The 24,106-nt window shown below is 36.3% G+C and overlaps 1 pseudogene; it reads right to left on the bottom strand.

The window, feature by feature from the left end:
* Positions 1-246: 246 nt before the first annotated feature.
* On the bottom strand, positions 247-7,639 carry LOC112834342 (7-methylguanosine phosphate-specific 5'-nucleotidase-like; annotated as a pseudogene).
* Positions 7,640-24,106: the final 16,467 nt, after the last annotated feature.

The following is a 24,106-nucleotide window of genomic DNA, read 5'->3' as shown; positions in this document are numbered from 1 at the left end:
ACAAAAGGGCCAAAGCAGAGAGAAAAATCCACCTTCACTTGGTTTCAAATTAATCTGAAACCCTTTGGGCCTCAGTAGGTGCCCAAGGCACATTCTGCACCCATGTTATTTTTAGTTCAACGCTATTCTTCTGATACTGGAAGCAAGATTGAAAACTGTCATGACTCTGAGCAAACCTGGTTATTTCAGAATACAGGCTTTCACAGCATTTCCCTCTAATGGCCCAGATTAGAAAAGAAAGGTTGTTTATACGTTTAAAAGGCCAAGGTCTCCTGAACCATCAAAGCCGTGGCTTGTGGTTTTAGAGCAATACAACTTCCTGCTGTGTGTAATGGGTGAGTGCCTATAGACTGTGCTTGAGCTGGGCTGCCACTGGGCACTGATGCTAATTGGCGTTCTGTAAGGGACACTCAAGCAGTGTATGAGCCTTAGCGCTTTGTTTCATTTAGAATGAAATATACTGTAAGTAACAAAGGACACATATACCTTCAATGCCTTCTATCTGGACATTTTATTTTTCAGTGGATGGGCTCATAGATCAAATGTCATTATGTCACTTCTCATTTCTGTACTGGCAACCATTTATAATGTTTCAAGTAATAATAATAAAATAGTTCTTTGTAATTTGAATTTCACTCTTTGAAAAGGTTTATTGGAGAGGAAATATGTTAAATTTATTGTATGAATCAAAATTTTGCTTCAAGAAACTGTAAACAGGAGAATGCATGCAGTTCTAAACATCTCCTCCCATTGTCTGATGACCTTTCTGACATTACAGGCAGCTTGGTGCTCCCTTATGGCAGTCCCTCGACCTCTACACGCTCTGTTTGTCTTCTGTGCTTTGTTCACTAGTGGGTAAAGTTGGTTACCTTTGTGTTTGCTTATTGTTCTATAATTCATGCTCTGCTTATTTCCTCAAAATAATCATGGGTTAATAATGATCTCATGCATATTGGGTAAAAGAAGAGTATCCTTCTCAATGCAGTAGATGTGCAGAGCATCCTGTGACATTCATGAGAGACTTTTGCCTGAAGAAAGAAGGTAAAATCACAGAACAAAAAAGGTACTGTCATTAATGTGAATCTTTATCAAGTCATAGAGTTAGGGGCTCTTTCTGTATGAAGCAAGAGTAGAACTGAAAAAGCTATGATTAGAAACTAGAGCTGGACTATAAATACAGCCTCACTTATGATATAATTAACCAATAATGATGCTGCAATATTAAAACTATTTGTGGTCATTTATTTCACATTTAGTACTAATTGATCTTTTTCTATGAAGTAAGACTCTGGCTAACTCATTTAGTCTTTCTGGGCCTCAGTGTCTTTATATGCAAGAGAGAGAAGGGATTCTAAGGCACCTTCCAATTAAAACTATAGTGATGGTTCTATGATTTATGCAGTATTGAAAATATTCTCCTAATATTGGAGTCTTATTAAAGTCAAGACTTAATAATAATCCTTGGGATAATGAAATAAAGTAATTTAAGAGTCAGTTTCTGTTCTCTCAACAGTTACATAAACCCAGTTAATTACTCCCCTAGTATCATATACATTGGACCAATTTACAAAGCTGTTGCTCCACTCATCTTAGCTTTCACATTTTTAAAAAATTGAAGTGCTCGCCTCAAATTAAAATTACCTTAAATTCATACATATTTTAAATAAGTCATATAGCAGTTTTTAAGAAAAGGAAGAAGTATGTCATAAACTTTAGGAATTATTACTATCATGATTAAATCTGTAATGTTTACAAAATGTTAGCATAATTATTACAAGGGGAATAATTTATCATCAATTTCCCTCGGGGCTTTCTATTCTAGAATTTTAAAAACCAAACCGTTCAATTCCTTCCCCATGCTTTTTCTGGAATTGTAAGTGTGATTAGGGTTGGGAGACCAGCACTGGTTGTAGCTTTTGTCCTGTATGATTTGCATTTTCAGCAAGCTTCCTTCCCTGTCCTTTACCCTCTACCAATGAACAAATGATTTTAAGAAGTATAGCTTTCCGGGCGCCTGGGTGGCTCAGTTGGTTAAGTGACTGCCTTCGGCTCAGGTCATGATCCTGGAGTCCCGGCATCGAGTCCCGCATCGGGTTCCCTGCTCAGCAGGGAGTCTGCTTCTCCCTCTCCCGCTTCCCCCTTGTGCTCTCCTCTCTCTCTCAAATAAATAAATAAAATCTTAAAAAAGTATTATAAAAAAAAGAAGTATAGATTTCCTTATGGAAAATTTCTGGGCATATGTTAATAAGCTTTAAATTTAAAAAATGGGATAATATGAATATAGTGTGTGTGTATATGTTAGTTATGTAGTTATGACTGGGTAATAAATAAACAGAAATAAAAAGAGGTTAAGTAACTTCATTAGTGACACACAGATATTAAGTGGTGGAGTGTGAATTCAAACTCCATGCTGCGTACTGGCCTGTAACTTACTTAAGATCCTCTTGGATTCCATTTTGATTCAGATATCAAAGAAAAACAAGTATTGGGGAGCCTGGTGGCTCAGTCAGTTAAGCCTCTGACTTTTGAGTTCAGCTCAGATCATGATCTCAGGGTTGTGACATTGAGAGCCCTGTGTCATGCTCTGCAGTGGGCATAGAGCCTGCTTAAGATTCTCTCTCTCCCTTTGCCCCCTCCCCTGCTCTTAAAAACAAACAAAAAAAAAGGAAAAACAAGTAGACATCCTATTTATTATCTTATAGGCTCATGTATCTGTGCATTTGTGTATCTAGAGGTAAGCCCATTACAAATTATAAAGATGTGACCTAGTTGTAGTAGAGGCATTCAGGGATATACATGACTCACCGGAAAAGATGTGTGTGCTTAGAAAAAAATCATCGATTGTGCACTACACATGGACACAACTCACCCCTTCATTTTAAGTCACTCTACTCTAAGTCACTCTTGTCATGATAAAATCCCAGATCCTTATGATGCTTACCCAGTAAATATGATCTTCCCTGTCACCTCCCATGTACACAAATTGCTCCAGGGTCCCCCAACTCTCCCTATCTCCCTATGTAATCTTACCTCTCTTATTCCCTTAATTTTTTAACAAGTTCTCTGTATTACTATTCTCATTTCCCTGTGTTTGCACGGACACCAGCCACTGCAGTCTGACTTAGCCCCTACTCGTCCACTGAAAATGCTCTCAATAAGATCCAAAGAGTGTACAATTGTCTTCTCTAACTCCATCTCTTTTAGCATTTGACACTCTTGACTTTGCTCCCCATGCTCTCAAATGTGAATTTGGTGACACAATTCTCCATTTGTTCAGCCTTTACCTTCCTGGGTCCTCCTTATTCTCCCCAGTGCATTCATATCTCAGTGCTGAAGAGAACAAAGACTGCTTTCTCAGTTAGGTTGTATAATCAGTGTGTTGTCTCATTCTCTTCAGGTAGCCAGGCAGTCAGGACAGTCTCTCTGAAGCATGCAGGTCACAGTGGCAGAGGGAAAAGTGAGCCCAGCAAAGAACAAACTGACCACAAAAACTCTGCCATTTCATTTCTACCACATTTCATTGGCCAAAGCTAGGCACATGACCGAGCCTGACTCCCACCGGGCAGGGAAATACAATCCTCATTCTGAGAGTGGAAGGAAAACAGATACTAGTGGGGAATACCACCTCTTCCAAGCTCTCCTTTTGTCCAGTGACTTATTGTTGTCTCCTGCCCTATAAATCCTCTTTTCTTATGTGTATGATTGTTATGGTAGAGTTTATCCGCAGTCAGGTTCTGGAATCGTCCTAGAAGCTGGTAAGTCTAAAATCTCTACCTACAGTCATCATCTCTTTTCTGATTTTCTGTCACTTTGTCCAAGTTTGTATCCAACTAAGTTTTAGCAATTCAAGGGATGACTCTTAGGGTTGTGTGGAAGGGTGAGAAAGTAGGATGAAACTGAGATAGGGATGGGCGGGGGGGGAAATGGGAAGAGTCCAAGGTAACACAAATAAAGGTTCATATGTTTAGCAGGTTTACTTCTTAGTTGGAAGTTTTATTATAATATTTCTCTTTATCTGTAAAATGGTAATAATAATAATTCCTACTTAATAAGATGGTTCTGAGGACTGAATTCATATATGTAAAATGCAAGAATGATGGTTGGCTTATAATTTTTTACCTCAGAGTTTTAGCATGAGAGGAAGCTTAGGTATTATTTATTCTAACCCTCTACTTCTACAGATGAGAAAAACAAGGTCAAGAAAAATGCAAAGATTGGCACAAAGTTGACAGCTAGCTTTTGGGTGGACTGGCTCTAGCATTCAGCTTTCCCAATGCTCCACTCATCCACATTTCAAGGATATTATATTGTTATTTTTTATGTGAACTATAAAAATTCAAAGGCAGGAATGCAAACCAATGTTATTCAGTCATAGCATAGATTTTCTTCTGATTGTACTCCATTGCTAGAATCTGACATTTCTCATTATAAGTGCTACTTTATAGAGGAGTCCCGTGCAGGAGAGTTTGCACTCTCGTGAGAGAAGCCAAGATCTTGTGGCAGGATTTGGTCTATTGGTTTAATCTGGAAAGTTGCACATAACTTTCTGGTATCCCACAAATTAAAGTAGAATTACTATAATTTAGTTCCTAAGAGTACTGTGTGAAATCAAATTTTATTGCTTTACTATTGTTATAGCTATCCTTAAAAAATATTCTTTTTTTTAAACCAATATCAATATGTGGAAAAATTCAGAACTAGTCACATGCAGCCAAAGTTTCTGTTTGTTATAAACAGAGAAGAATGTCTTGAATGTAATAAGTTGTTTGGGCAAATCTGTTTTTGTCTGCTGTGACCAACTGTCCATTATATGTGTCCATTATGGACAGCATGTAATTTAAGAGCAGTGGTTTGTGAAGAATGAGGCAAATGCCAAGGTTGGGTGGGAAACCCAAGTTACTCTGTTAACCAAATTCATCTTAAAATACTTTAAATTTTTCAACAACCTACTAATCTCTGCATACTTGACTTTGCACAGTTACAAAATCAAAATGCTTTATTCAACTAAAATATATACTTCATAGGGGAAAAAAGATCCCCCCTAGGAATACTTAACTTAAAAATTCTGTGTTGAGAAGATTTCAGAGAAATCTATAGAGACCCAGGCCCAAGAATACAGATCTAATAAGTTATTTAACTAAAGATTATAATACAGGGGAAGACCTGTGAGCTTATGAATCTGTCAGCAAATCTGCTAACAAACTTGCCTAGTTTTAACCCTGGAGGAAGACATTATCTTCATTATGTTAGTCAGGAAATAAAACTACAATACAGACACTATCTCTGTTCTCCCAGGCTGTTTTTTTTTTTTTTTTTTTCATACAAACATCCTTTAAAAGACAGTCTGGGAAAGAGTTGCCACTGGAAGTATAGAAACCCCATGGAGAATTGTCATCAAACAAGTTTGTTTCTTTTTATTGCTGTGTAGTATTCCATGGAATGGATACACCACAATATATTTATCCATTCAACAGTTGATGGGCATTTGGGTTGTTTTTGGGTTTGGCTCCAAATATTTTACAAAGTGGTTATCATTTTGCACTTCCAACAGCAAAATACAAGAGTTTCAATTGCTCCACATCTAAGTCAGTACTTTAATTTAAACCCCTCTTCATATGAACTGGTATCTCATTGTAGTTTTAATTTGAATTTTTTATAATTTAAACCCCTCCACATATGAACTAGTATCTCACTGTAGTTTTATTTTGAATTTTTTAAGGAATAAAACTATTGGATATTTTTATGTTATTTGCCTTTTTTCTGTGTGTGCCATCTTTGGTTAAATTTTCATTCAGATCTTTCTTTTTAAGAATTTAGTTAATTATCTTTTTAACATTGAGTTGTAATTTTTGACATAGACTTTCTTTGACCAAACTTCAGATAGATTCTTCAGGCCCTCCTTTTGTTTTTTGTTTTGTTTTTCCTTTTTTAAAAATTTTGATGTTTCGCCCATTAGATTTATTTGAAGAACAGCTTCCCATGTTTAAAATTTTGGGGAAAAAAGAATCCTTGGACCAATTGGTCCCTAGAATACTAACACCCTATAGGTCTTGTGTTCCTCTAATTGGCCCTTCCACCTGGCAGGGCCTCCTGCATGCCTCTGGAGAATACAACAGAAGGTGCTGGGGGAGGTGAGAGGGACATGGACTCAGCAGCTACAACACCCTGGACTCTTCTCTGTACACCCAGGGAGGAGCAGTGCTCCCAGCAGGGCAGCCTCTAGGTGAGGCTCCTTTTTCTCCATGGCCTGCATCGCCTGGCCCCATACCTGCACATGCAGGAGCCCTCTGTCTCTATCCAGTACCCATGGTACCGGATGTGCTGTAGCAGTCTGTTGACCACATCTAGCGTCTGGTCCTTCTTTAGCACAATGTCATAAGAGTCTGTGTTGTGCTTTGGCCACTCTTCCACCTTTCATTCAAGAAACCAATCTTGAGGGGCACCTGGGTGGCTCAGTCCGTGAAGCAGCTACCTTCGGCTCAGGTCATGATCGCAGGGTCCTGGGATCGAGCCCCACATCGGGCCCCCTGCTCAGAGGGGAGCCTGCTTCTCCCTCTCCCTCTGCCTGCTACTTCCTTTGCTTGTGCTCTCTCTCTCTCTGTCAAGTAAATAAATAAAGTCTTTGAAAAAAAAAAGAAACCAATCTTGAGAATGCTTTCCACACCAGGAACCCCATTAGCCATAGTGAGGTCCCCCATGGATTCTCCCAGCAGGAGGATGTGGTTTTACCCTGAAGCTGCTGGAAGTACCCAGAGTTCTCACAAACAGAGCTGTTCTTGTTGTCTGTGCATATGAGCTGGCTCTTGAATCCCTGTAGGAAACTGTCTTTCTCAAAGTCCATGTAATTATGGACACAATGTGGATGATGGGGTGGAACACTTTCATCTGTCGGATAATCCCCTCTAGGATATCAACAATGCCTGTGGAAAAGATGAAGAGGGGAAGGTTATGTTGGTAGAGGATTATTGAAGAACGTCTTGTATCCTTCTGTAAGCATTGCATTGGATTCTCTAACCACCTGGGCTATTAGAAACTTCTGAATCTTCTGCTGGCATGGGAGACATGTGCTTTGGTCCACCAATCCATCATATGAAGTAACTTCTCTATGATGGTCCAGTGTGGGTCAGTCTCAACTGGGTAATAGTGGCGAAGGAGCCCCTTGAGCTCATTCCAGTACTGCTCCCTGATGATCTTGCTGCTATCTAGAATGTTGTAAAAAGTCCATCGCTTCTTACAAGTCCATCCATTACATGCAAACCTGCTCAAGGTCAAGTCAAAATCAGAAATGACCTGTAAGCGGTCTCCTCCATCCCTGCAGAGGGTGCCAACAATCTCTTGCACTTGCCCAGGCTGCCAACATCAGGACCCTGGCCTTCATCAGGGTTCTTACCTGTCCCAAGACCCAAGAGAAGCACTGACCCTTGCTCCACACTGGGCCCAGGGGGAACTCAGGGCAACTCAGCAGCTCTGTAAGGCTGGGGTACAGGGGTGGGGAGGGGGATGAAGGGGGCTCTGGCCTGACTCAGGGTGCTTATTGGCCAGGGTGGCATGGCAGGGCCCCCGGGGAGGGGAGGGGCTTGGAGAGCCCTGGGGATCTGGGCCTGCCCTGACATTTCCTTCTGCCTCACCTCTCTGCCATGGCACTCCTGGCTATTTTTTTGATTATGCCCCATCCTTGGTCCTTATCTTTAGTCTTCACAGTCCAGTTGTGGCAAGAATGTTCCTAAATTAGTTGATAGAGAATCCTCTATCTTTGATATCTGCTCACCCTTGATTATCTAGTTAAATTCTTCATCCTCCATTCTTGATGTCTAAGCTCTTGGCCTGCCTTCAGCAAGAATCTTGTACAGACAAGATGGTCTTAAACAGACAGTGTAGCAAGAATAACCCTACCCTTGATATCCCTTCATAAGTGATTTTCCATCCACCAACCCCTTCACCTGCTTGATATCTGTAAGTCCCCAGCTATCTCTGCTGTATTTAGATTTAGGCCAGATCTCTCTCAGTTGTGATAGTCCCAACACCATTTTAAATAGTTCTGAGCAGTCTTCCTGTTTTAACAAATGGCAGAATAATTTTTTAACAGTGTTTTTTATGTGTTTTAGATACAGTTTATAATCTGTTGTATATTTTGAAAATATTTTTTCCAAGTCCATCCCTGGTGTTTTCATTTTTTTATAATTATCTTCTGGAGTACAAAAGTTTTTAGTTCTGTTGAAGTCCATTTTATGAATATTTCTTATATAGTTCAAGCTCTTTGTGTCTTGTTAGAAATCTTTGCCTAACTCAAAGTCACAAAGATATTCTCCTGTTTCTATACAGCTTCAGCTCTTACATTTAGGTTTATGATAATTCTGTATTGAATTTTCACATATGGTGTCAGGTCATGTTCAAGATTCTTTCTTTCCTTTTTTATATTGATATCCAATTGTTTCAGCATTATTTATTGAAAGATTTTTATTTCATTTTTGAAGTGTTTTAATGCCGATGTCAAAAATCAAGTAATTATATCAGTGTGAGTCTATTTTTGGACTTTATATTATTACTCCATTAATCTATTTGTTTATCTTTACATTAGTACCACACTGTCTTGGTAATTGTAGCATTCTAGTAAATGTTTTTTAAGTTTTTATTTAAATACCAGTTAGTTAACCTACAGTGTTATATTAGTTTCAGGTGTACAATATAGCGATTCATCCAGTGTTAGCGAACATCACCCAGTGTTCACGATGACAGGTGCACCCCTTAATCCCCAGCACCTATTTCCCCCATCCCCCCACCCACCTCCTCTCTGATAGCCATCAGTTTGTTCTTTATAGTTAAGAGTCTGTTTCTTGGTTTGCTTATTTCTCTCTGTTCCCCTTGCTCCTTTGTTTTGTTTCTTAAATTCCACATATGAGTGAAATCATATAATATTTGTCTTTCTTTGACTGACTTATTTCTAGTAAGTTTTGATAGCAGGTACTGGAAGTTCTCCAAATTTTCTCTCTCTCTTTGTCTTCTGCCTATTCTAAGTTCAATAAATTTCCATAAAAATATTAAATCAGCTTGTCATATTTCCTAATTGTGATTGTGTTGAACAATGGAGTTTCAATGTGGGCAGATTTGGCATCTTAGTAATATTGAGTGCTCTGTTTCTGTTAATGTGTTATATCCTTCTATTTAATTAGAACTTCTTTAGTTCTTGTCAGGAATGTTTTATAGTTTTCTATGTATACATCTACATAAATTTTGTTAAATCTATATCTAAGCCTTTAATTTTTGATGTCATTGTAAACAGTATTATTTAACTTCAAATTTTTTTGTGATATATGATAATAAATTGATTTTTGTTACCTGTGACTTTGCTAAACTTACCCTAATAGTTGGTTTGTAGATTCCTTAGGCTTTTCTAGACAATAATGTTGTCTGTATATAAAGAAGTTTTATATCTTCCTTTTCTATCAATACTCTTTTTTGTTGTTGTTATTGTTCATTGCCTTATTACACTGTCCTCCAGCACAAATATAAGTGGAGTAGATGGGAATGGACACTCTTATCATCAGTCTGTGGGGGTCATAGTAATCAGTATTTCACTGTTAAGTAAGATTTTAAATGAAGATTTTCTGTTTGTGTCTTTTATCAGTTTATCACATTTTGCTATGAATTTTTAGGATGAATATGTGAATTTTCTCAAATGCTTTGGCGTACCTAATGAAATAATCACATGTTATTTTAAAAATTCTATTATTATAGTAATTGCATTGTTTTATTTTTGAATATTAAGCCAATTTTGCATTCCTGGTATAATTCCCCACCTCAGTCATGCTCTATTATCTATTTTATATATTGCTGCATTTAATTTGTTAATACTTTGTTAAGCATTTTTATATTTATGTCTATAGTTTTATTATGTCTTTTTTTCTGGTTCTCCTACCAGAGTAATGCTGTCCTCATTAAACAAACTGGGAGATGTTGTCTCCAGTTCTATTTTCTGAAAGAAGGTCTATAGACCTAGTATACTTTTTCTTAAATATTTCATAGACTTCACTGGTTGAGCAACCTCAGCTTGGAATTCTCTTTGGGGAATATTTTTAACTATGAATTAAATTTTTTAATAGTTACAGGGCTATAGCACTACAGAAGTTTTTGTCTGCTTGTCTGTTCTATCAATTACTGAGGGAAGAGTATTGAAATCTCTATTATTTGTCTATTTCTCCTATGAATTTTATTGGATTTTAATTTTTTAATCTCTGAAATTGCCATTTGAATCATTTTTATAACTTCCATTTCTTTCTTTATTATGTTTATTTTTTCTTTACATTCTTAAGCACATTTATAATATTCTAAAGGCTGTTTATTTATTTTATTATTTTATTGAAGTATAATTAACATACAGTGTTATATTAGTTTCAGGTGTACAATATGATGATTCAGCAATTCCATTCATTTATCAGTGTTTATCAAAACAATAGTATTCTTAATCTTTTTTATCTATTTCACCCATCCTCCCACCAGCCTCCCCTCTGGCACCCACCAGTTTGTTTTCTGTATTTAAGAGTCTATTTTTCTGTTTGTCTCTTTTTTTGTTGTTTTTTTCATTTGTTTTGTTTCTTAAATTCCACATATGAATGAAATTGCATGGTACTTGTCTTTTTCTGTCTTATTTCATTTAATATTATACTCTGTAGTTTCATCCATGTATTTGCAAATAGCAAGACTTCATTCTTTTTTATGGCTGAGTAATATTCCATCATATACATATCTATATATATTTATATCTATATCTGTCACATCTTCTTTATTCATCTATGGATAACATGGTTTGCTTTCATACCTTATCTTGTAATTACACTGTTTCTTCATTTTGTGTCTGTTGCTAATGATTAATTTTCCTCCTATTATCAGTATGTTCCTGCTTCTTTGTCTGGTAAGTTTCTACTGATTACCAGATATAGTAAATTTATATGTTGAGTACTAGAGTTTGTTTCATTCCGTTAAGAAATGTTGAGTTTTTGTATTAGCATGCAGTTACTTCCATATTATTTCAATTCTGTTAAGCTTACTTATTATCTTGAATATGACATATACATAGCAGTCCCTACTCTTGGGCTAACTTTCCCCACTACAATGGCCACACCCTTTTGAGGAGTTTTTCTAATGCCTCACATATGATGAGGTCTCTTTACTTTGGCTGAAGAAACACAAATTGTTCCCATCCCTGTGTTACTCTGAGAATTGTTTGGTCAATTACTTTCTGGATGTTCTTTTTGATCTTATGGAGATTCCAAACATTCACTTAAGTCAGTACTCAGACACAGAGGATTCCTTAACCAATGTCTGGAACTGTGTGTGTGCACATGTGTATGCATGTGCATGTATGTCCCTTTTTTCTAGTATTCTGTCTCATAATTTCTAGTTGCATCAGTTTCACTGAACTGTGTCTGTCTCCTCAACTCAATAAAGCATCCTATTTCTATTTGGGTTCTCCCTCTCTGCCTTGCAGCCTGAAAACTACCCTTAGGAAGTAAGCTTGTTCACTTGTTACTTTTCCTCCTGTGCTGTATGATGTCCTAGGTTTATCCATTGTTTCTTCATATATAGTTAAACTTCCTTATTTACAAATTTTATTTTGTAATTCACCTGCTTGCTAAAATATATCTGTAATCCCAAAATTGATACTAGCAGTGCTTTTGCACCATTTGCAGCCATATGCAGGGTAAGGGAAAGTTTGAGTTGCCCAACATGCATTTTCCCAGCTGAAAACCAAGAGTATGCACTGCCTTCTTGTTTCAATTCTTACACTCATAAGCAAGGGTTCTTTTCCCAGTCTATTGAGTGTCACATTTTTTGAATATTTGTAGGTTTTTTTTTGGTTGGTTGGTGATTTCACTGTTTAAAATGGCCCTTCAGCATGGTGTTGAAACACTATCTAATGTTCCTAAAAACAGGAAGCCTGTGATATGTCTTAAGGAGAAAATATGTGGGTTAGATAAGCCTCATTCAGGCATGAGTTATACTGTTATTGGCCATGAGTTCAAGGCTAATGAATCAAAGAATATATGAAATAAGGTATATTGAAACAGAAACACACATAACACTAGATTTCATACTGATGGGTTGATGAAAATGTTGTAACCAGTGTCTCTGGTCTATTTCCTTCTTCATTTAGAACATACAACTACATTCATCTCTCCTCTAAGTGAATATACATACATACATATGCATTAGAGAAGTTAATTTTAAAGAAAAATACGCATTTAACATTTCAAACAAGATCTCTTTCTTCTTCCACCCACCAAATAATTAACACTGAGTAACTTTTTGATAACATTCAATCCTTGTTTCTGTTTCCAAATGTGCACTAGACATGTTGTTATATTTCTAATTTCTTGACACACCAGTAATTAGATTAGTAATTAGATTCTAAGCTGGGTACTTCTTGTATCTGTCATCAAACTCATGGTCACAATGGTCACAATCTCCAGACATGCCTACATTAATAATTGTCTGTATTTAGGTGTGTCTGTGTAACTAGATGTTTGTCTACCTTGCCTTCTTGAGAACTGGGTCTTGTATTTACTAAACCCTAGTTTTCCCCTAACATCTAGCAAAGAGCTACTCATTTAATGGGTATTACTTGTACACCCCCAACTCACTCATACATGTATACTGTGCCAGGAATCTAAAAGGCCTGTAAGACTGTGTATACGTATTTAAATCAGGGATAACCTTATATGCATACAAAATACATGTACAAAACCATACTCTTTTGTGAGAAGAACCACTTCCACACAGTCTGGAATCCTACTATTAATCATTCATCTATTTGAATTAGGTAAGTCTTTATTTAAAAAAAAACTAACTAAATAAATAGCCATTTATTATGTCTAAACTTTGGAACTTAGCAGTATGACAAATACAGTATTGTGGTAATTACACATTCTGATTTATAAGGAGGGCTCTGTGTTCAAAGAGTCAGTTTTTAAAATAAATTGTTTAGGAGGAGGAGGGAAGATGGCAGGAGTAGGGGACCTCGTTTCATCTGGTCCCTTGAATTCAGCTAGATATCTATCAAATCATTCTGAACACCTGTGAATTCAACCTGAGATCAAAGGAAATAATTGCTACAACTCTATAAATAGGCAACCACGTTTTGCAAGGTAGGAGGTGCAGAGAAGTGAACCTGAGGGGATATATTGGAAGATAAACAGCAAATGGGAGGGAGCCTCTGGAAGACAGCTACCAGTAAGTGATATACCCCAGAGCACAAAATCGGAACTTTTAGAAGCCTGCTCGTGTAAGGAATGACCTGGCCTGAAAGGTATTCAGGTGGTAAAGTGGGGCAGAATCCTAGGTAGGACAGTGTGGTCTCAGAATCCCCGGGGTCACAGAAAGAACAGGGGTGCCTGAGTTGGCAGAGTTCCCAAGCGTTGGAGTGGGGAAACCAGCTACACTCAGTGAGGCCAAAAGTGGGCCCTCAGCTCGGTTGCCATCATCTGTGGACTGCAGTACTATCCCAGGACCACTCTCTGAGTGGGGGCACTGCAAGAGGAGAAACTCGGTGACCCTCCTCCTTCCCCAGGGAGGATCTGTGCAATGCACACTGCAGGAGTCTGTAGAGGTTGGTGAACACAAAAGTGATTGACTGCTTTTTCCCTGAAGATTCACTAAAGAGTGGGGGCCTCAGTCTTTCAGCTCCAGGGCTGGAGATCAGGGGGCCACCATTTTTATTGTTATTTTTTTCATCCTCTAAAGCATCATGGAAAGCCTTCAGGGAACAAAAGCTACATAGAGCAACCCAAAGCAGCTTGCACTGAGCCTGGCCCCCTAGACAGGGAAGTGCAATTTCACCCAGGCAAAGACACCTGAGAATCAGCATAGCAGCTCCCTCCCCCAGAAGACCAGCAAGAACATCAGGCTAATAACAAGTTTATGGATCACATAGAACTGAAAAACTCCAGTGCTAGAGGAAAATAGTATATAGAATTTGAGGTTTTTTTTCTCATGATTCCTTTGCCTTTCAGTTTAAAAATTTCTTTTTCATTTTTCTTTTTTTTTCCTTTTCAACTAGTTTCTTATTTTATCAACTCTTTTTAAAGTCTTTTTTAATTTTCATTTTTATAGCTATATTCTTCATTTTTGGCTTCCTTCCACTGTGTTCACTTTTATTTATGTATAAATACAAATTTTTACTCTCTTTACAATTTTGGGATCAAGTGTCTTCTAATAAACAGACCAAAATACATCCAGGACCGAGTGTATCACCCTGTTCTGTCTACCTGTTTAATTATATTGTCTCTTTTTTCTTTTTTGGTTTCTGATCTTTTCTTATTTGTCTGGTGTATATTTCACTAGGGTTGTGATTGATATATTTTTTAAATTTTTTGTTCTCTCACTCATCTATTCTTCTCTGGAGAAAATGACCAGAAGGAAAAATTCCCAGAAAAAAGAAGAGACAGTACTCACTGCCAGAGACTTAATAAATATGGGTATTGGTAAAATGTCAGAGCTAGAATTCAGAACAACAATTATAAAGATACTAGCTGGGCTTGAAAATAAAAAGCATAGAAGACACTAGAAAATCCCTTTCTGGAGAAATAAAAGAACTAAGATCTAATCAGGTTGAAATCAGAAAGGGTATTGCTGAGATACAATCAACAATGGAGGCTCTTACTGCTAGAATAAATGAGGTACAAGAGAGAATAAGTTATATAGAAGGTAAAATTATGGAGAACAAAGAAACTGAGCAAAGGAGAGATAAACGATTACTGGACCATAAGGGGATGATTCAAAAGATCAGCGATACCATAAATTGAAACAATATTAGAATTATTGGGATCCCAGACGAAGAGGAAAGGAGAGGCAAAAGGTATATTCAACTTATAGCTGAGAACTTCCCTAATCTGGGGAAGGAAACAGTTATTCAAGTCCAGGAGGCACAGAGAACCCCCTTCAAAATCAATAAAAATAGATCAAGACCCCAACATATAATTGTGAAGCTTTCAATTTTCAGAGATAAAGAGAAATCCTGAAAGCAGCTCGAGACAAGAGGTCGTTAACCTGCAAGGGTAGGAACATTAGACCGGCAGAAGACCTATCCATAGAGACCTGGCAGGCCAGAAAGGGCTAGCATGATGTATTCAGGGAACTAAATGAGAAAAACATGCAGCCAAGAATACTTTATACAGAAAGGCTGTCATTTAGAATGGAAGGAGAGATAAAGAGCTTCCAGGACAAACAGAAACTAAAAGAATTTATGATCACTAAACTAGCCCTGCAAAAAATATTAAAGGGGATCTTGTAAGCAAAGAGAGAGCCAAAAAGTAACAGAGATCAGAAAGGAAAAGAGACAATACACAGAAACAGTGATTTTACAGGTAATACAATGATGCTAAATTAATATCATTCAATAGTTACTCTGAATGTAAATGGGCTAAATGCTCCAATCAAAAGACACAAGGTATCAGACTGGATAAAAAAGCAAGAACCATCTATATGCAGTCAACAAGTGACTCATTTTACATCCAAAGACACCTCCAGACTGAAAGTGAGGGGATAGAGAACCATCTATCTTGGTAATAGACATCAAAAGAAAGCTGGGGTAGCAATCTTTATATCAGACAAATAAGATTTTAAACCAAAGACTGTAGTAAGGGATGAAGAGGGACACTATATCATACTTAAAGGATCTATCCAACAAGAAGATCTAACAATTATAGATATTTATGCTCCTAATTTGGGAGCAGACAATTATATAAACCAATTAATAACACGAGTAAAGAAACATATTGATAATAATACAATAATAGTGAGGGACTTTAACACCCCACTCACAGCAATGGACAGATCATCTAAGCAGAAGATCAACAAAGAAACAAAGGCTTTCTTTGAACGATACTCTGGACCAGATGGACTTCACAGATATATATAGAACATTCCATCCTAAAACAACAGAATACTCATTCTTCTCAAGTGGACATGGAACTTTCTCCAGAATAGACCACTTACTGTGTCACAAATCAGGTCGCCATCAATGCCAAAAATTGGGATTATTCCCTCCATATTTTCAGATCACAACTCTTTGAAACTTGAACTCAATCACAAGAGGAATTTTGGCAGGAACTCAAACACTTGGAAGTTAAGGAGTTTCCTACTAAAGAATGAATGGGTCAACCAGGAAATTAAAGAAGAATTTAAAAAATTCATGGAAACAAATGAAAATGAAAACATGACAGTTCAAAACATTTGGAATGCAGCAAAGGTGGTCCTAAAAGGGAAGTACATGGCAATACAAGCCTTTCTCAAGAAAATAGAAAAGTCTCAAATACACAAGCTAACCTTACTCCTAAAGGAGCTGGAGAAAGAACAGTAAATAAAGCCTAAACCAAGCAGGAGATGAGAAATAATAAAGAGTAGAGCAGAAATCAATGAAATAGAAACCGAAGGAACAGTAGGACATATCGACAAAACTAGAAGCTGGTTCTTTGGAAGAATTAATAAGAATGAAAAACCCCTAGGCAGACATATCAAAAAGAAAAGACGAAGGACCAAAATTAATAAAATCATGAATGAAAGAGGAGAGACCACAACCCAAACTAAAGAAATACAAACAATTATAAGAACATATTATAAGCAACCGTATGCCAAAATATTAGGCAATCTGGAAGAAGTGGATGCATTCCTAGAGACATATAAACTACCAAAACTGAAACAGGAAGAAATAAAAAACCTGAACAGATCCATAACTAGCAAGGAAATTGAGGCAATAATCAAAAATCTCCCAACAAACAAGAGTCCAGGGCCAGATGGCTTCCCAGGGAAATTCTACCAAACAATTAAAGAAGAACGAATGCCCATTCTTCTGAAGCTGTTTCAAAAAAATAGAAGTGGAAGGAAAACTTCCAAACTTGTTCTATGAGGCCAGCATTACCTTGATCCCAAAACTAAGACCCCACCAAAAAGGAGAATTACAGGCCAATATCCTTGATGAACACGGATGTCAAAATTCTCACCAAGACACTAGAAAATAGGATCCAACAGTACATTAAAAGGAATATTCACCATGACCAAGTCCAATTTATTCCTGGAATGGAAGGGTGGTTCAACATTTGCAAATCAATGTTAATAAAAGAAAGACAAGAAACATACGATCCTTTCAATTGATGCAGAAAAAGCATTTAACAAAATACAGCATCCTTTCTTCATTAGAACTTTCCACAGTGTAGGGAGAGAAGGAACATACCTCAATATCAAAAAAGCCATCTACAGAAAGCCCACAGCAAATATCATTCTCCATGGAGAAAAACTGAGAGCTTTCCCCCTAAGGTCTGGAATATGACAGGGATGCCCACTCTCAGCACTGTTGTTCAACATAGTACTAGAAGTCCTAGCCTCAGCAATGAGACAACAAAAAGAAATAAAAGGCATTCAAATTGGCAAAGAAATGAAACTCTCGCTCTTCACAGATGACATGATACTTTATGTCAAAAACCCAAAAGACTCCACCCCAAAATTGCTAGAACTCAAATAGGAATTCAGCAAAATGGCAGGATATAAAATCAATGCACCAGAAATCAGTTACATTTCTATACACTAACAGTGAGATAGAAGAAAGAGATTAAGGACTTGATCCCATTTACAAGTGCACCAAAAACTGTAAGATACATAGGAATAAAGCTAACCAAAGAAGTAAAGGATCTGTACTCAGAAAACTATAGAACACTCATGAAAGAAATTGAGGAAGACACAAAGAAATGGGAAAACATTCCATGCTCATGAGAATGTCCACTTGCACCCCAATGTTTATAGCAACAATGTCCACAATAACCAAACTATGGAAAGAGCCAAGATGTCCATCAACAGATGAATGGATAAAGAAGATGTGGTTCATATATACAATGGAATATTACTCAGCCATCAGAAAGGATGAATACTTACCATTTACAGTGACATGGATGGGCCTGGAGGGTATTATGCTGAGCAAAATAAGTCAATCGGAGAAAGACAATTATCATATGGTTTCACTCATATGTGGAATATAAGAAACAGCACAGAAGATCATAGGGGAGGGGAGGGAAAATGGAATGGATGAAATCAGAGAGGGAGAAAAGCCATGAGACTCTTAACTATAGGAAACAAACCGAGGACTGCTGGAAGGGAGGTGGGTGGCTGAATGGGGTAATTGGGTGATGTGCATTAAGGAGGGCACATGATGTGATGAGCAGTGGGTGGTATATGCAACTGGTAATTTATTGAACACTACATCTGAAACTAATGGTGTAATATATATTGGCTAATTAAATTTAGTAAAAAATAAAATAAATTGTTTACTAGGTGATTTATTTCAGTGTTTGCTTCAGGAAATAAGATTGTCCTATGCCCATGTAAAGTCCCCAAAGAGTTGCTACAGTCACTTCCCTTCTAAAAGTATAAAATGCAACTGGATATGCTGAGGAAACTAAAATTTGAAAGTAGAGATAATTAGAAAGAGTGGATTGCTATATGAGAGAAAAGGCACTGTAAGGACACCCAGAAGACCAAGGATTCAGAAAGATAGTGGATACAGGGATGAGGTGAAGCCGGAAAGTGAAATAACAATATTGAAAGACATTTAGAAAGACCATAATTACATTTTTACTAGAACCAAGCCAAGTATATAATTGTCAAAATATACTGACAGGTCCCGTTTTTGCTTCTTCACACATTTGACAATGGAAATCAATTTTATAACTCATGCTTCTTGTTAATTTCCAGGGGGTCCTGAAATATGCTGTTGGAAACTTGCTTAATATTTTGTTGGCTTTATGCCATGTGGTGGTAATGTCTACCAGCCACAAGCCTTAAGTAATCCTTTACCAAAAGCATGCAGAGCTTATGTGATTCCTTTGATCATGTCTAGTCTCTCTGGTGGCATTGGAATGTACCTACAGAAAGAAATAGGGTACTCTATTCAGCTTTATTTACTTGAGCACAAAAGACATTACAATAACTGTGTGGCATTTTTAAATACCCTGAATTTAAACATCCTAAATGAGCATCTCAGATTCCTGGTTTAGGTGTGTCCTGAAATAAAGGCTCTCACTCATTCTGTTTTCATGCTTTCTCAGTACCCTCAGAGATAAGCTACATAACTGGTGGTGGCAATGATTGCTGCTAGAATAAGTAAATTTAGTTGATAAATATTCCCAGCCTGGCATATAGGCAATATACTGAGAGGAACACCAGATTGCTATTCAGAAAAAATTTGCATTGCAGCCCAATTTTGCAACTGATTGAAGGCATGAACTTGGGAAATCCATGACTATTCTTTGAAAACTGTTACTACCTTTTGAGTTAGTGTACCTCTTTTCATTTCCACTGTTCTATTCCACTAGCCATAATAATTTTTTACCCAGATTAACATGATAGTCTCTTAACTGATTTCCTACCTTCTGTCTTCTACCGCATTGGTTGTCCAGGTAGAAGACAGAATGATTTCTCTAGCATTTGTTTATGTTTGTCTCCCTTTCCCCTTGATAAAGGCCAGCCAAATCATGATCTGATTCCTGCTTAGGTCTTCTGCCGCATCTGTAGACACTTCCTCCTCATCAACATGTTCTAGTTAAGCTGATTTTTTAGTTTCAGATCTGAAGTCCTTCCTGAAATCTAGAACTATATTTTTTAAATATCCACTGGATATTTCTTCCTTGAACTTTCATAGGCATTTTTTCTTTTATTGTATTTTTTTAAATTGTGGTAAGAACAGTTATCCACCCTCTTAATAAAGTTTTAAATCCCATAGGCATCTTTTCCCCCTATAGGCGTCTTAAACTTACATAGTCCAAAGCTGAAGTCTTCAGAAGTTTTCTCACCAGATCCATTCTATTTTTATCTGTACTATTCATTCACCCAGTGAGTTTCTAAAGCTAGGAACTTGAAACCGAGTTTTGAAAAACTCAATCCAATCAACCATTAAATTCTCTCAATTCTCCCCAAAAGAGTCTTGATTCAATTTTTTTCTCACATTATTTTAAATTTTCTGTTTTACATCTATCTCCGTATTCATCTGTAGGCTCTTTGAAGGCAGAATCTATCAGGCACTTAGATCTATGCCTGACACTAGCATAAACTCCATCAATAGTTGTTGAATGGCTCCATATAAAGGAAAGACTTGGTAGCTCATTCTGTTCTGTGATTTATCAGTTGCAAATATACCTTTATTATGGGATATGAACCATATAAGATGAGCTCTTCTTTGACTAAACCAGAGTAGACAATCCAGCAATGTTTTAAATGATAAAGAGATTTGGAATCTTCTAATCATAGATAATTATATTTATCCTTTATTAAAACATGTAAGAATCTTGTTCTTATATATGAAGCAATAAGCTTTGAGATTCCATCATCAATAACAGCCAAAAAAACAATTTTTAAAACTCATAGTACAAAGAAACACCTACAATATTGTCAACTAAGGAACCTTTACAAAATAACATTCATATTATAATCATAATTTATAAAATTGAACACATATGTATAGAGATATTTTGATGACTGGTCTTGAAGCATTAGCAGTGAGTATCTATCTCTTTGTTGTATAATTTTATTTTATAGTTTTTGGGGGGGTACATTTCTTTATCTTAAACATTTCTTATAGTGAATATATATTGATTTCCACAACCCATAATTCTATTAAAATATATATTGTATCCCTTAGTTAGTAATGTACTTGCCAAACTCCTGAAAGATCTCTTTTGTTCATTACTCTTTGTAATGTAAAAGAGGTAGAGTTGATGATTGTCCAATATTTTAAGCAGTGTTCTTTCATCAAGAGTGTGAATGGATTGTAGTTTAACAGTTAGCAGAGTAAAAGATGAAGTTGGAAATTGAGTGTTACATGTGAGTGTCACGGAAGATAGGTGTGTATGTGTTTGTGTTCCGATGGGTGCATTTGTAATGCATAAAAGAGTGAGAATGAAGGAAAGTAAAAGTGTTGACAAGTGTTTTTCCTTTTCTGAAATTCCAATGATGCTGACACCCTTGCCTGAACAAATAACACTTGTATTAAAACAGAAAAGAGAAGAAAAATAGATCAAATTTGTTTGGCTAAAATAAATCAACTTATAAGATAGGGTGGAGATCTATCAATATCATGGAATTTCTTTTTCCTTCTCTCTCTACACTTTTATAAAAATTGGTTTAATGAAAAGGACATAAAATTTTGACCTAAAGGGTCAGGTAAATCTGGAAAGGTGTACACATGCATATATACACACAATTAAAATGAAGATTTTTAAACACAGACTATTTTTAGTAAGAATGAAATTTGTGCTTTAAAAATTATGTCTAGTATGTCAATGTAAATATATATGGAACAAGTTGTAAACTATTTTGAGATTTTCTGACAGTGACAGAAGATAGAAGTAGAGACTCACCAGAAATAATACCCATCAAATTAATAATCAAGGGTTAACCATTCAGTTAGGAAACATGCCCAGGCTGTGAGAGATAGTGTTACTCATAGGAGTGATACTTTCTATCTTCTCTTCTTTTTTGGCAATCCTCTCTAATCAAGATTATTTAATTTCTCATGGCTATTAAGTTTCAATTTGAATTGTTTTGGATAATAATGTGATTTTTTAAAAATAATAAATCATGCTTTTTCATAAGAAAAATCTTGCCTAGTTTCCTGTATAACTTTGGTAAAATGGCAATTTAAAAGCATGACATTAAAATCCTCCTACTCATAGCACAGTTGTTTTTGCTGAATTTAGTCAGAGCCCAGGAATTGGAGAGTATTTTCCATGTCTTCATATGGTATTTTCTTTGTGAGAACCCTAAACAAGAAGTACCTATGCTTAGTAACAAGAAGAGTCACAAATTCTCCTTACAAATTAAATAAAATTATTCTATTGACTTTAAACTATGTAACAGATATTTCCCTTTTTCTTTTGGACTCTCAAGCTTACAGCCCAATATTTAGCCCATCTTGGTGCTGCTAAATGTTTCACAACTAGAGCTCTGGGGAAAACAGAAAAGTTCTGCTTTGTGGTATTCTCCAATTTCTGAGGTATAAATTCTTCCACTAAAGCTACCAATGTGATGTTACAACAGTGGAGCTGAGAAGATATGTGCACAGTTGGATTTTAAACTGGTATGAACCAGCTCCAGTGTACTGCTGAGCCCATCCATTATATTTATGCCCTAATCATATACTATTTATGCATTTTCCTAGCCGTCCTTTTTTTCTTACCCTTGTTTTTTTTTGTTTTAGCTTTTGTTTTGTTCACCACATTTTTATCACAAAATTAAACCACCTGCAATTCTTTCTTGTGTAAGTTAAAATAAAATAAAATAAACACCAACTGATTCATTAGTAGGAAGATGCATTTAAGACGTAACTTTTGTGATACCTGCCAAATCCAACTTTCATTAACAATAATGTCTGGAAGATAATCATTCCCATGAAAGATTCTCTAGAACATTTTTTCAGGTCTTTCTTCAAAAAGAATAATGCAGTGTTAAGTATATCACTCTAGAATTCACAAACCTGCTATGTACATTAGCTTATTTATTTTCTTGCAAAAGTCCTATGAGTCAGAAAAGGAAGATACTACTGTCCTCACTGTATGGATGAAAATGCTTCAAAAGTCTAAATACTTTACCTAAAATCACACAATCTGTGAGTAGCAGAAACTTCAGTCCTGTTTTTATTCCATTAAGACCCTAAAGAACAAATCACAATGCCTACTCTTCTCTAAGAGATCAGGGTACACTAGATACTATTTTGGATGTAGTTTTCATGGTAAATGAAACTTTTATTGCTGCTAAGTTGTAAACATTACTAGGATTTTGAGCCCTGAAGATAATAATGATGTACTTAGTTTTTAAATTCCCATGTATACTGTTGCTTTTAAATTATAAAATAATTGCTTTGAGGAGAATCATAATGCTAAGAATCCTGTTGTGGGGCAGCTTTTCAAAGAAATTACTGCCAATATAGTTGATAATTGAATAGCGGGAAAGTTTGTCTGATATCTTCTAAGGGGCTGATAAATTCTACATAACTCATTTGAGCTGTGAAATCTGTATATGAAATGTAGTAAATGAAAAGTAGGAGAGCATTCAGATATAACATCTTGAGTTAGTTATATCTTAACAAAAACCAAATCTTAGTGCTCTCTATAGGGGACTCTGAAGAATTTTGTGCAGCAGTGGCCTACTCACCTTCCAGGCCACTACAGCTTAATAGCCAGAGAACTACTGTGATGTGAGCTGCACAATTGCATTTTCAAGTGCGTTTACAGCACCAGTATTGATTGCTTGATTCTGTCCAACTACCCCTTGCAATAAACAACCCAGCTAGAGTCTGCACTGTTGGGAAGCAGTGATGCATTATTTAACAGTAACTAATCAATATAAAACAAGCTTCCCCTTTGTTACAGCAGTACTATTGATAGACTGCTTCTCTATTTTAATTTTTTATTATTTTGCATTGATTTCTGAAACTCAATTCCGTATCTTACTTTTCTTCCATCAGTAACTGTGAGCTGAGCCCTACCTGACTAGAAATCTAACATCCTTTTTGAATCACAAATTACCCAACTTCATTAAGAGACAATTAGTTGAGAGTTTTAAAAAAAATCATTCAACTTTGTTCTAATCAAATTTAATGAGTGTGACACATTAAGTACAGGATTTTGGGGAGGATACATATAGAAAAATCTGAAAAGACAAGATTTTTGCCGCCGTGTATGTTTCAGGCAGCAGGCTCTCAAAATCTCCTATTTAACCTGGGTGAATGTGGGAGGAAATTCAGTCCTGTAACTACCATTAACAGTAATAAGGGTTTGTCCTCTAAATCCTGCTCTATCTATGGAAGAATAGGTTCCTTAGTTCTTTCCTTTTTCCTTTCTTTCTTCCTTCCTTCTGTTCTTTTCTTTCCTTCCTCCCTCCCTTTCCCTCTTTCTTTCTTTCTTTCTTTCTTTCTTTCTTTCTTTCTTTCTTTCTTTCTTTCTTTCTTTCTTTCTTCCTTCCTTCCTTTCTTTCTTTCTTTCTTTCTTTCTTTCTTTCTTTCTTTCTTTCTTTCTTTCTTTCTTTTTCTTTCTTTCTTTCTTTCTTTCTTTCTTTCTTTCTTTCTTTCTTT

The sequence above is a fragment of the Callorhinus ursinus genome, unplaced genomic scaffold (genome assembly GCF_003265705.2).
Source record: "Callorhinus ursinus isolate GAN/ISIS: 27379988/994484 unplaced genomic scaffold, GSC_fseal_2.0 scaffold62, whole genome shotgun sequence".
Lineage (NCBI taxonomy): Eukaryota > Metazoa > Chordata > Mammalia > Carnivora > Otariidae > Callorhinus > Callorhinus ursinus.
The sequence above is the reverse complement of the archived record's forward strand: the minus strand, read 5'-3'. Positions and strand labels throughout refer to the sequence as shown.